The sequence below is a fragment of the Triticum dicoccoides genome, chromosome 3A (genome assembly GCF_002162155.2).
Source record: "Triticum dicoccoides isolate Atlit2015 ecotype Zavitan chromosome 3A, WEW_v2.0, whole genome shotgun sequence".
In the NCBI taxonomy this organism is placed as follows: Eukaryota; Viridiplantae; Streptophyta; class Magnoliopsida; order Poales; family Poaceae; genus Triticum; species Triticum dicoccoides.
This window is the reverse complement of record NC_041384.1, coordinates 293,589,918-293,598,569: the sequence shown is the minus strand read 5'-3', so window position 1 is coordinate 293,598,569 and position 8,652 is coordinate 293,589,918.

The window sequence follows — 8,652 nt, the reverse complement described above, 5'->3', positions numbered from 1 at the left end:
ACTCATCTGTTACACGGGCACTTCATTTTTTTAAACTTATTTGAACTCCGGACTTTATTTGCTTTCCGTTTTTGCGTTCTGACATCATTTGCTATTTTTCAGTCATTTACCGATTTGTTTACAGAGCTAAATGACCGTGAAATTGAAAATCACCACAAAATGATCTCTGAAAAGGTTAGAACTTGGCATGGTATCATCATTTCACCCACAGTGCACGTGCAAAAGAGTAGAGGGTTACGGCAAAAACTGGACAAACTTCGTGTACAAATTGGACTGTTTCGGAATATCAAGGTTTCGGGCAAGAACTCATATGTTACACGGGCACTTCATTTTTTAAAACTTATTTGAACTCTGGACATTTTTTGCGTTCCTATGCACCATTGAAAGAGACATCATCAATTTTCAACACTTTCTAACATCATTTGCTATTTTACAGTCATTTACCGATTTGTTTAGAGAGCTAAATGACCGTGAAATTGAAAATCACTACAAAATGAACTCTGAAAATGTTGAAACTTGGCATGGTATCATCATTCACCCACATGGCATGTGCAAAATAGTAGAGAGGGTTACGGCAAAAATCGGACGCACTTCGTGTACAAACTAGACAATATATTTCGGAGTATCAGGGTTTCGGACAAGAACTCATCTGTTACACGGGCACTTCATTTTTTAAACTTATTTGAACTCCGGACTTTTTTTGCACTCCTTTTTTGCGTTCTGACATCATTTGCTATTTTTTCAGTCATTTACCGATTTTTTTTAGAGACCTAAATGACCGTGAAATTGAAAATCACTACAAAATGATCTCTGAAAAGGTTAGAACTTGGCATGGTATCATCATTTCACCCACAGTGCACGTGCAAAAGAGTAGAGGGTTACGGCAAAAACTGGACACACTTCATGTACAAACTGGACAATCTGTTTCGGAGTATCAGGGTTTCGGACGAGAACTCATCGGTTACACGGGCACTTCATTTTTTAAACTTATTTGAACTCGAGACTTTTTCGCGTTCCGTATGCACCATTCAAAGCGAGGACCTCAATTTTCAACACGTTCTGACATCATTTGCAATTTTTCAGTCATTTACCGATTTGTTTAGAGAGCTAAATGACCGTGAAATTGAAAATCACTACCAAATGAACTCTGAAAAGGTTGAAACTTGGCATGGTATCATCATTTCACCCACATTGCATGTGAAAAAAGAGTAGAGAGGGTTACGCCAAAAACCGGACGCACTTCGGGTACAAACTGGACAATCTCTTAAGGAGTATCAGGGTTTCGAACGAGAACTCATCGGTTACATGGCACTTCATTTTTTTAAACTTATTTGAACTCCAGACTTTTTTTTCGTTCCCTATGCACCATTGAAAGAGACATCATCAATTTTCAACACGTTCTGACATCATTTGCTATTTTTCAGTCATTTATCGATTTGTTTAGAGAGCTAAATGACCATGAAATTGACAATCATACAAAATGAACTCTAAAAATGTTGGAACTTTTCATGGTATCATCATTCACCCACATGGCATGTGCAAAACAGTAGAGAGGGTTACGGCAAAAATCGGACGCACTTCGTGTACAAACTAGACAATATATTACGGAGTATCAGGGTTTTGGACAAGAACTCATCTGTTACACGGGCACTTCATTTTTTTTAACTTATTTGAACTCCGGACTTTTTTTGCATTCCTTTTTTGCGTTCTGACATCATTTGCTATTTTTTCAGTTATTTACCGATTTGTTTAGAGAGCTAAATGACCGTGAAAATGAAAATCACTACAAAATGATCTCTGAAAAGGTTAGAACTTGTCATGGTATCATCATTTCACCCACAGTGCACGTGCAAAAGAGTATAGGGTTACGGCAAAAACTGGACACACTTCGTGTACAAATTGGACAATCTGTTTCGGAGTATCAAGGTTTCGGACAAGAACTCATCTGTTACACGGGCACTTCATTTTTTAAAACTTATTTGAACTCTGGACATTTTTTGCATTCCTATGCACCTTTGAAAGAGACATCATCAATTTTCAACACTTTCTAACATCATTTGCTATTTTACAGTCATTTACTGATTTGTTTAGATAGCTAAATGACCGTGAAATTGAAAATCACTACAAAATGAACTCTGAAAATGTTGAAACTTGGCATGGTATCATCATTCACCCACATGGCATGTGCAAAATAGTAGAGAGGGGTACGGCAAAAATCGGACGCACTTCGTGTACAAACTAGACAATATATTTCGGAGTATCAGGGTTTCGGACAAGAACTCATCTGTTACACGGGCACTTCATTTTTTTAAACTTATTTGAACTCCGGACTTTTTTTGCACTCCTTTTTTGCGTTCTGACATCATTTGCTATTTTTTCAGTCATTTACCGATTTTTTTTAGAGACCTAAATGACCGTGAAATTGAAAATCACTACAAAATGATCTCTGAAAAGGTTAGAACTTGGCATGGTATCATCATTTCACCCACAGTGCACGTGCAAAAGAGTAGAGGGTTACGGCAAAAACTGGACACACTTCATGTACAAACTGGACAATCTGTTTCGGAGTATCAGGGTTTCGGACGAGAACTCATCGGTTACACGGGCACTTCATTTTTTAAACTTACTTGAACTCCAGACTTTTTCGCGTTCCGTATGCACCATTCAAAGCGAGGACCTCAATTTTCAACACGTTCTGACATCATTTGCAATTTTTCAGTCATTTACCGATTTGTTTAGAGAGCTAAATGACCGTGAAATTGAAAATCACTACCAAATGAACTCTGAAAAGGTTGAAACTTGGCATGGTATCATCATTTCACCCACATTGCATGTGAAAAAAGAGTAGAGAGGGTTACGCCAAAAACCGGAAGCACTTCGGGTACAAACTGGACAATCTCTTAAGGAGTATCAGGGTTTCGAACGAGAACTCATCGGTTACATGGGCACTTCATTTTTTTAAACTTATTTGAACTCCAGACTTTTTTTTTGTTCCCTATGCACCATTGAAAGAGACATCATCAATTTTCAACACGTTCTGACATCATTTGCTATTTTTCAGTCATTTATCGATTTGTTTAGAGAGCTAAATGACCATGAAATTGACAATCATACAAAATGAACTCTAAAAATGTTGGAACTTTTCATGGTATCATCATTCACCCACATGGCATGTGCAAAACAGTAGAGAGGGTTACGGCAAAAATCGGACGCACTTCGTGTACAAACTAGACAATATATTACGGAGTATCAGGGTTTTGGACAAGAACTCATCTGTTACACGGGCACTTCATTTTTTTTAACTTATTTGAACTCCGGACTTTTTTTGCATTCCTTTTTTGCGTTCTGACATCATTTGCTATTTTTTCAGTCATTTACCGATTTGTTTAGAGAGCTAAATGACCGTGAAAATGAAAATCACTACAAAATGATCTCTGAAAAGGTTAGAACTTGTCATGGTATCATCATTTCACCCACAGTGCACGTGCAAAAGAGTATAGGGTTACGGCAAAAACTGGACACACTTCGTGTACAAATTGGACAATCTGTTTCGGAGTATCAAGGTTTCGGACAAGAACTCATCTGTTACACGGGCACTTCATTTTTTAAAACTTATTTGAACTCTGGACATTTTTTGCATTCCTATGCACCTTTGAAAGAGACATCATCAATTTTCAACACTTTCTAACATCATTTGCTATTTTACAGTCATTTACTGATTTGTTTAGATAGCTAAATGACCGTGAAATTGAAAATCACTACAAAATGAACTCTGAAAATGTTGAAACTTGGCATGGTATCATCATTCACCCACATTGCATGTGAAAAATAGTAGAGAGGGTTACGGCAAAAACTGGACGCACTTCATGTACAAACTGGAAAATCTCTTTCGGAGTATTAGGGTTTCGGACGAGAACTCATCTGTTACACGGGCACTTCATTTTTTTAAACTTATTTGAACTCCAGACATTTTTTGTGTTCCGTATGCACCATTCAAAGTGACGTCATCAATTTTCAACACTTTGTAACAACATTTGCTATTTTCAGTCATTTACCGATTTATTTAGAGAGGTAAATAACCATGAAATTGAAAATCACTACAAAATGAATTCTGAAAATGTTAAAACTTGGCATGGTATCATCATTTCACCCACATGGCATGTGCAAAATAGTAGAGTGGGTTACGGCAAAAACTAGATGCACTTCGTGTACAAAGTAGACAATCTCTTTCGGAGTATCAGGGTTTCGGACGAGAACTCATAGGTTTCACGGGCACTTCATTTTTTTAAACTTATTTGAACTCCAGACTTTTTCGCATTCCGTATGCACCATTCAAAGCGAATACCTCAATTTTCAACACGTTCTGACATCATTTGCTATTTTTGAGTCATTTACCGATTTATTTAGAGAGCTAAATGACCGTGAAATTGAAAATCACTACAAAATGAACTCTGAAAAGGTTGAAACTTGGCATGGTATCATCATTTCACCCACATTGCATGTGAAAAAAGAGTAGAGAGGGTTATGGCAAAAACCGGACGCACTTCGGGTACAAACTGGACAATCTCTTAAGGAGTATCAGGGTTTCGAACGAGAACTCATCAGTTACATGGGCACTTCATTTTTTTAAACTTATTTGAACTCCAGACTTTTTTTTCGTTCCCTATGCACCATTGAAAGAGACATCATCAATTTTCAACACGTTCTGACATCATTTTCTATTTTTCAGTCATTTATCGATTTGTTTAGAGAGCTAAATGACCATGAAATTGAAAATCATACAAAATGAACTCTGAAAATGTTTAAACTTGGCATGGTATCATCATTCACCCACATGGCATGTTTAAAATAGTAGAGAGGGTTACGAGAAAAATCGGATGCACTTCGTGTACAAAATAGACAATATATTTCGGAGTATCAGGGTTTCGGACAAGAACTCATCTGTTACACGGGCACTTTATTTTTTTAAACTTATTTGAACTCCGGACTTTATTTGCATTCCGTTTTTGCGTTCTGACATCATTTTCTATTTTTTCAGTCATTTACCGATTTGTTTAGAGAGCTAAATGACCGTGAAATTGAAAATCACTACAAAATGATCTCTGAAAAGGTTAGAACTTGTCATGGTATCATCATTTCACCCACAGTGCACGTGCAAAAGAGTATAGGGTTACGGCAAAAACTGGACACACTTCGTGTACAAATTGGACAATCTGTTTCGGAGTATCAAGATTTCGGACAAGAACTCATCTATTACACGGGCACTTCATTTTTTAAAACTTATTTGAACTCTGGACATTTTTTGCGTTCCTATGCACCATTGAAAGAGACATCATCAATTTTCAACACTTTCTAACATCATTTGCTATTTTACAGTCATTTACCGATTTGTTTAGATAGCTAAATGACCGTGAAATTGAAAATCACTACAAAATGAACTCTGAAAATGTTAAAACTTGGCATGGTATCATCATTCACCCACATTGCATGTGAAAAATAGTAGAGAGGGTTACGGCAAAAACTAGACGCACTTCATGTACAAACTGGAAAATCTCTTTCGGAGTATTAGGGTTTCGGACGAGAACTCATCTGTTACACGGGCACTTCATTTTTTTAAACTTATTTGAACTCCAGACATTTTTTGTGTTCCGTATGCACCATTCAAAGTGACGTCATCAATTTTCAACACTTTCTAACAACATTTGCTATTTTCAGTCATTTACCGATTTATTTAGAGAGGTAAATAACCATGAAATTGAAAATCACTACAAAATGAATTCTGAAAATGTTGAAACTTGGCATGGTATCATCATTTCACCCACATGGCATGTGCAAAATAGTAGAGTGGGTTACGGCAAAAACTAGATGCACTTCGTGTACAAAGTAGACAATCTCTTTCGGAGTATCAGGGTTTTGGACGAGAACTCATAGGTTTCACGGGCACTTCATTTTTTTAAACTTATTTGAACTCCAGACTTTTTTTGTGTTCCGTATGCACCACTCAAAGCGACGTAATCAATTTTGAACACTTTCTAACGTCATTTGCTATTTTCAGTCATTTACCGATTTATTCAGAGACCTAAGAACTGTGAAATTGAAAATCATTACAAAGTGAAGTCTGAAAATGTTGAACTTGGCATGGTATCATCATTTCACCCACATGGCATGTGCAAAATACTAGAGAGGGTTACGGCAAAAACTGGACGCACTTCGTGTACAAACTGGACAATCTGTTTCGGAGTATTAGGGTTTCGGAAAAGAACTCATCGGTTACACGGGCACTTCATTTTTTAAACTTATTTGAACTCCAGACTTTTTCACGTTCCGTATGCACCATTCAAAGGGAGGACCTCAATTTTCAATACGTTCTAACATCATTTGCTATTTTTCAGTCATTTACCGATTTGTTTAGAGGGCTAAATGACCGTGAAATTGAAAATCACTACAAAATGATCTCTAAAAAGGTTAGAACTTGGCATGGTATCATCATTTCACCCACAATGCACGTGCAAAAGAGTAGAGGGTTACGGCAAAAACTGGACACACTTCGTGTACAAATTGGACAATCTGTTTCGGAGTATCAAGGTTTCGGACAAGAACTCATCTGTTACACAGGCACTTCATTTTTTAAAACTTATTTGAACTCTGGACATTTTTTGCGTTCCTATGCACCATTGAAAGAGACATCATCAATTTTCAACACTTTCTAACATCATTTGCTATTTTACAGTCATTTACCGATTTGTTTAGAGAGCTAAATGACCGTGAAATTGAAAATCACTACAAAATGAACTCTGAAAATGTTGAAACTTGGCATGGTATCATCATTCACCCACATTGCATGTGAAAAATAGTAGAGAGGGTTACGGCAAAAACTGGAGGCACTTCGTGTACAAACTGGAAAATCTCTTTCGGAGTATTAGGGTTTCAGACGAGAACTCATCTGTTACACGGGCACTTCATTTTTTTAAACTTATTTGAACTCCAGACATTTTTTGTGTTCCGTATGCACCATTCAAAGTGACGTCATCAATTTACAACACTTTCTAACAACATTTGCTATTTTCAGTCATTTACCGATATATTTAGAGAGCTAAATAACCATGAAGTTGAAAATCACTACAAAATGAACTCTGAAAATGTTGAAACTTGGCATGGTATCATCATTTCACCCACATGGCATGTGCAAAATACTAGAGAGGGTTACGGCAAAAACTGGACACACTTCGTGTACAAACTGGACAATCTGTTTCGGAGTATCAGGGTTTCGGACGAGAACTCATCGGTTACACGGGCACTTCATTTTTTAAACTTATTTGAACTCCAGACTTTTTCGCGTTCTGTATGCACCATTCAAAGCGAGGACCTCAATTTTCAACACATTCTGACATCATTTGCTATTTTTCAGTCATTTACCGATTTGTTTAGAGAGCTAAATGACCGTGAAATTGAAAATCACTACAAAATGAACTCTCAAAAGGTTGAAACTTGGCATGGTATCATCATTTCACCCACATGGCATGTGCAAAACAGTAGAGAGGGTTACGGCAAAAATCGTACGCACTTCGTGTACAAACTAGACAATATATTATGGAGTATCAGGGTTTCGGACAAGAACTCATCTGTTACACGGGCACTTCATTTTTTTGAACTTATTTGAACTCCGGACTTTTTTTGCATTCCTTTTTTGCGTTCTGACATCATTTGCTATTTTTTCAGTCATTTACCCATTTGTTTAGAGAGCTAAATGACCGTGAAATTGAAAATCACTACAAAATGATCTCTGAAAAGGTTAGAACTTGTCATGGTATCATCATTTCACCCACAGTGCACGTGCAAAAGAGTATAGGGTTACGGCAAAAACTGGACACACTTCGTGTACAAATTGGACAATCTGTTTCGGAGTATCAAGGTTTCGGACAAGAACTCATCTGTTACACGGGCACTTCATTTTTTAAAACTTATTTGAACTCTGGACATTTTTTGCGTTCCTATGCACCATTGAAAGAGACATCATCAATTTTCAACACTTTCTAACATCATTTGCTATTTTACAGTCATTTACCGATTTGATTAGATAGCTAAATGACCGTGAAATTGAAAATCACTTCAAAATGAACTCTGAAAATGTTGAAACTTGGCATGGTATCATCATTCACCCACATTGCAAGTGAAAAATAGTAGAGAGGGTTACGGCAAAAACTGGACGCACTTCATGTACAAACTGGAAAATCTCTTTCGGAGTATTAGGGTTTCGGACGATAACTCATCTGTTACACGGGCACTTCATTTTTTTAAACTTATTTAAACTCCAGACATTTTTTGTGTTCCGTATGCACCATTCAAAGTGACGTCATCAATTTTCAACACTTTCTAACAACATTTGCTATTTTCAGTCATTTACCGATTTATTTAGAGAGGTAAATAACCATGAAATTGAAAATCACTACAAAATGAATTCTGAAAATGTTGAAACTTGGCATGGTATCATCATTTCACCCACATGGCATGTGCAAAATAGTAGAGTGGGTTACGGCAAAAACTAGATGCACTTCGTGTACAAAGTAGACAATCTCTTTCGGAGTATCAGGGTTTCGGACGAGAACTCATAGGTTTCACGGGCACTTCATTTTTTTAAACTTATTTGAACTC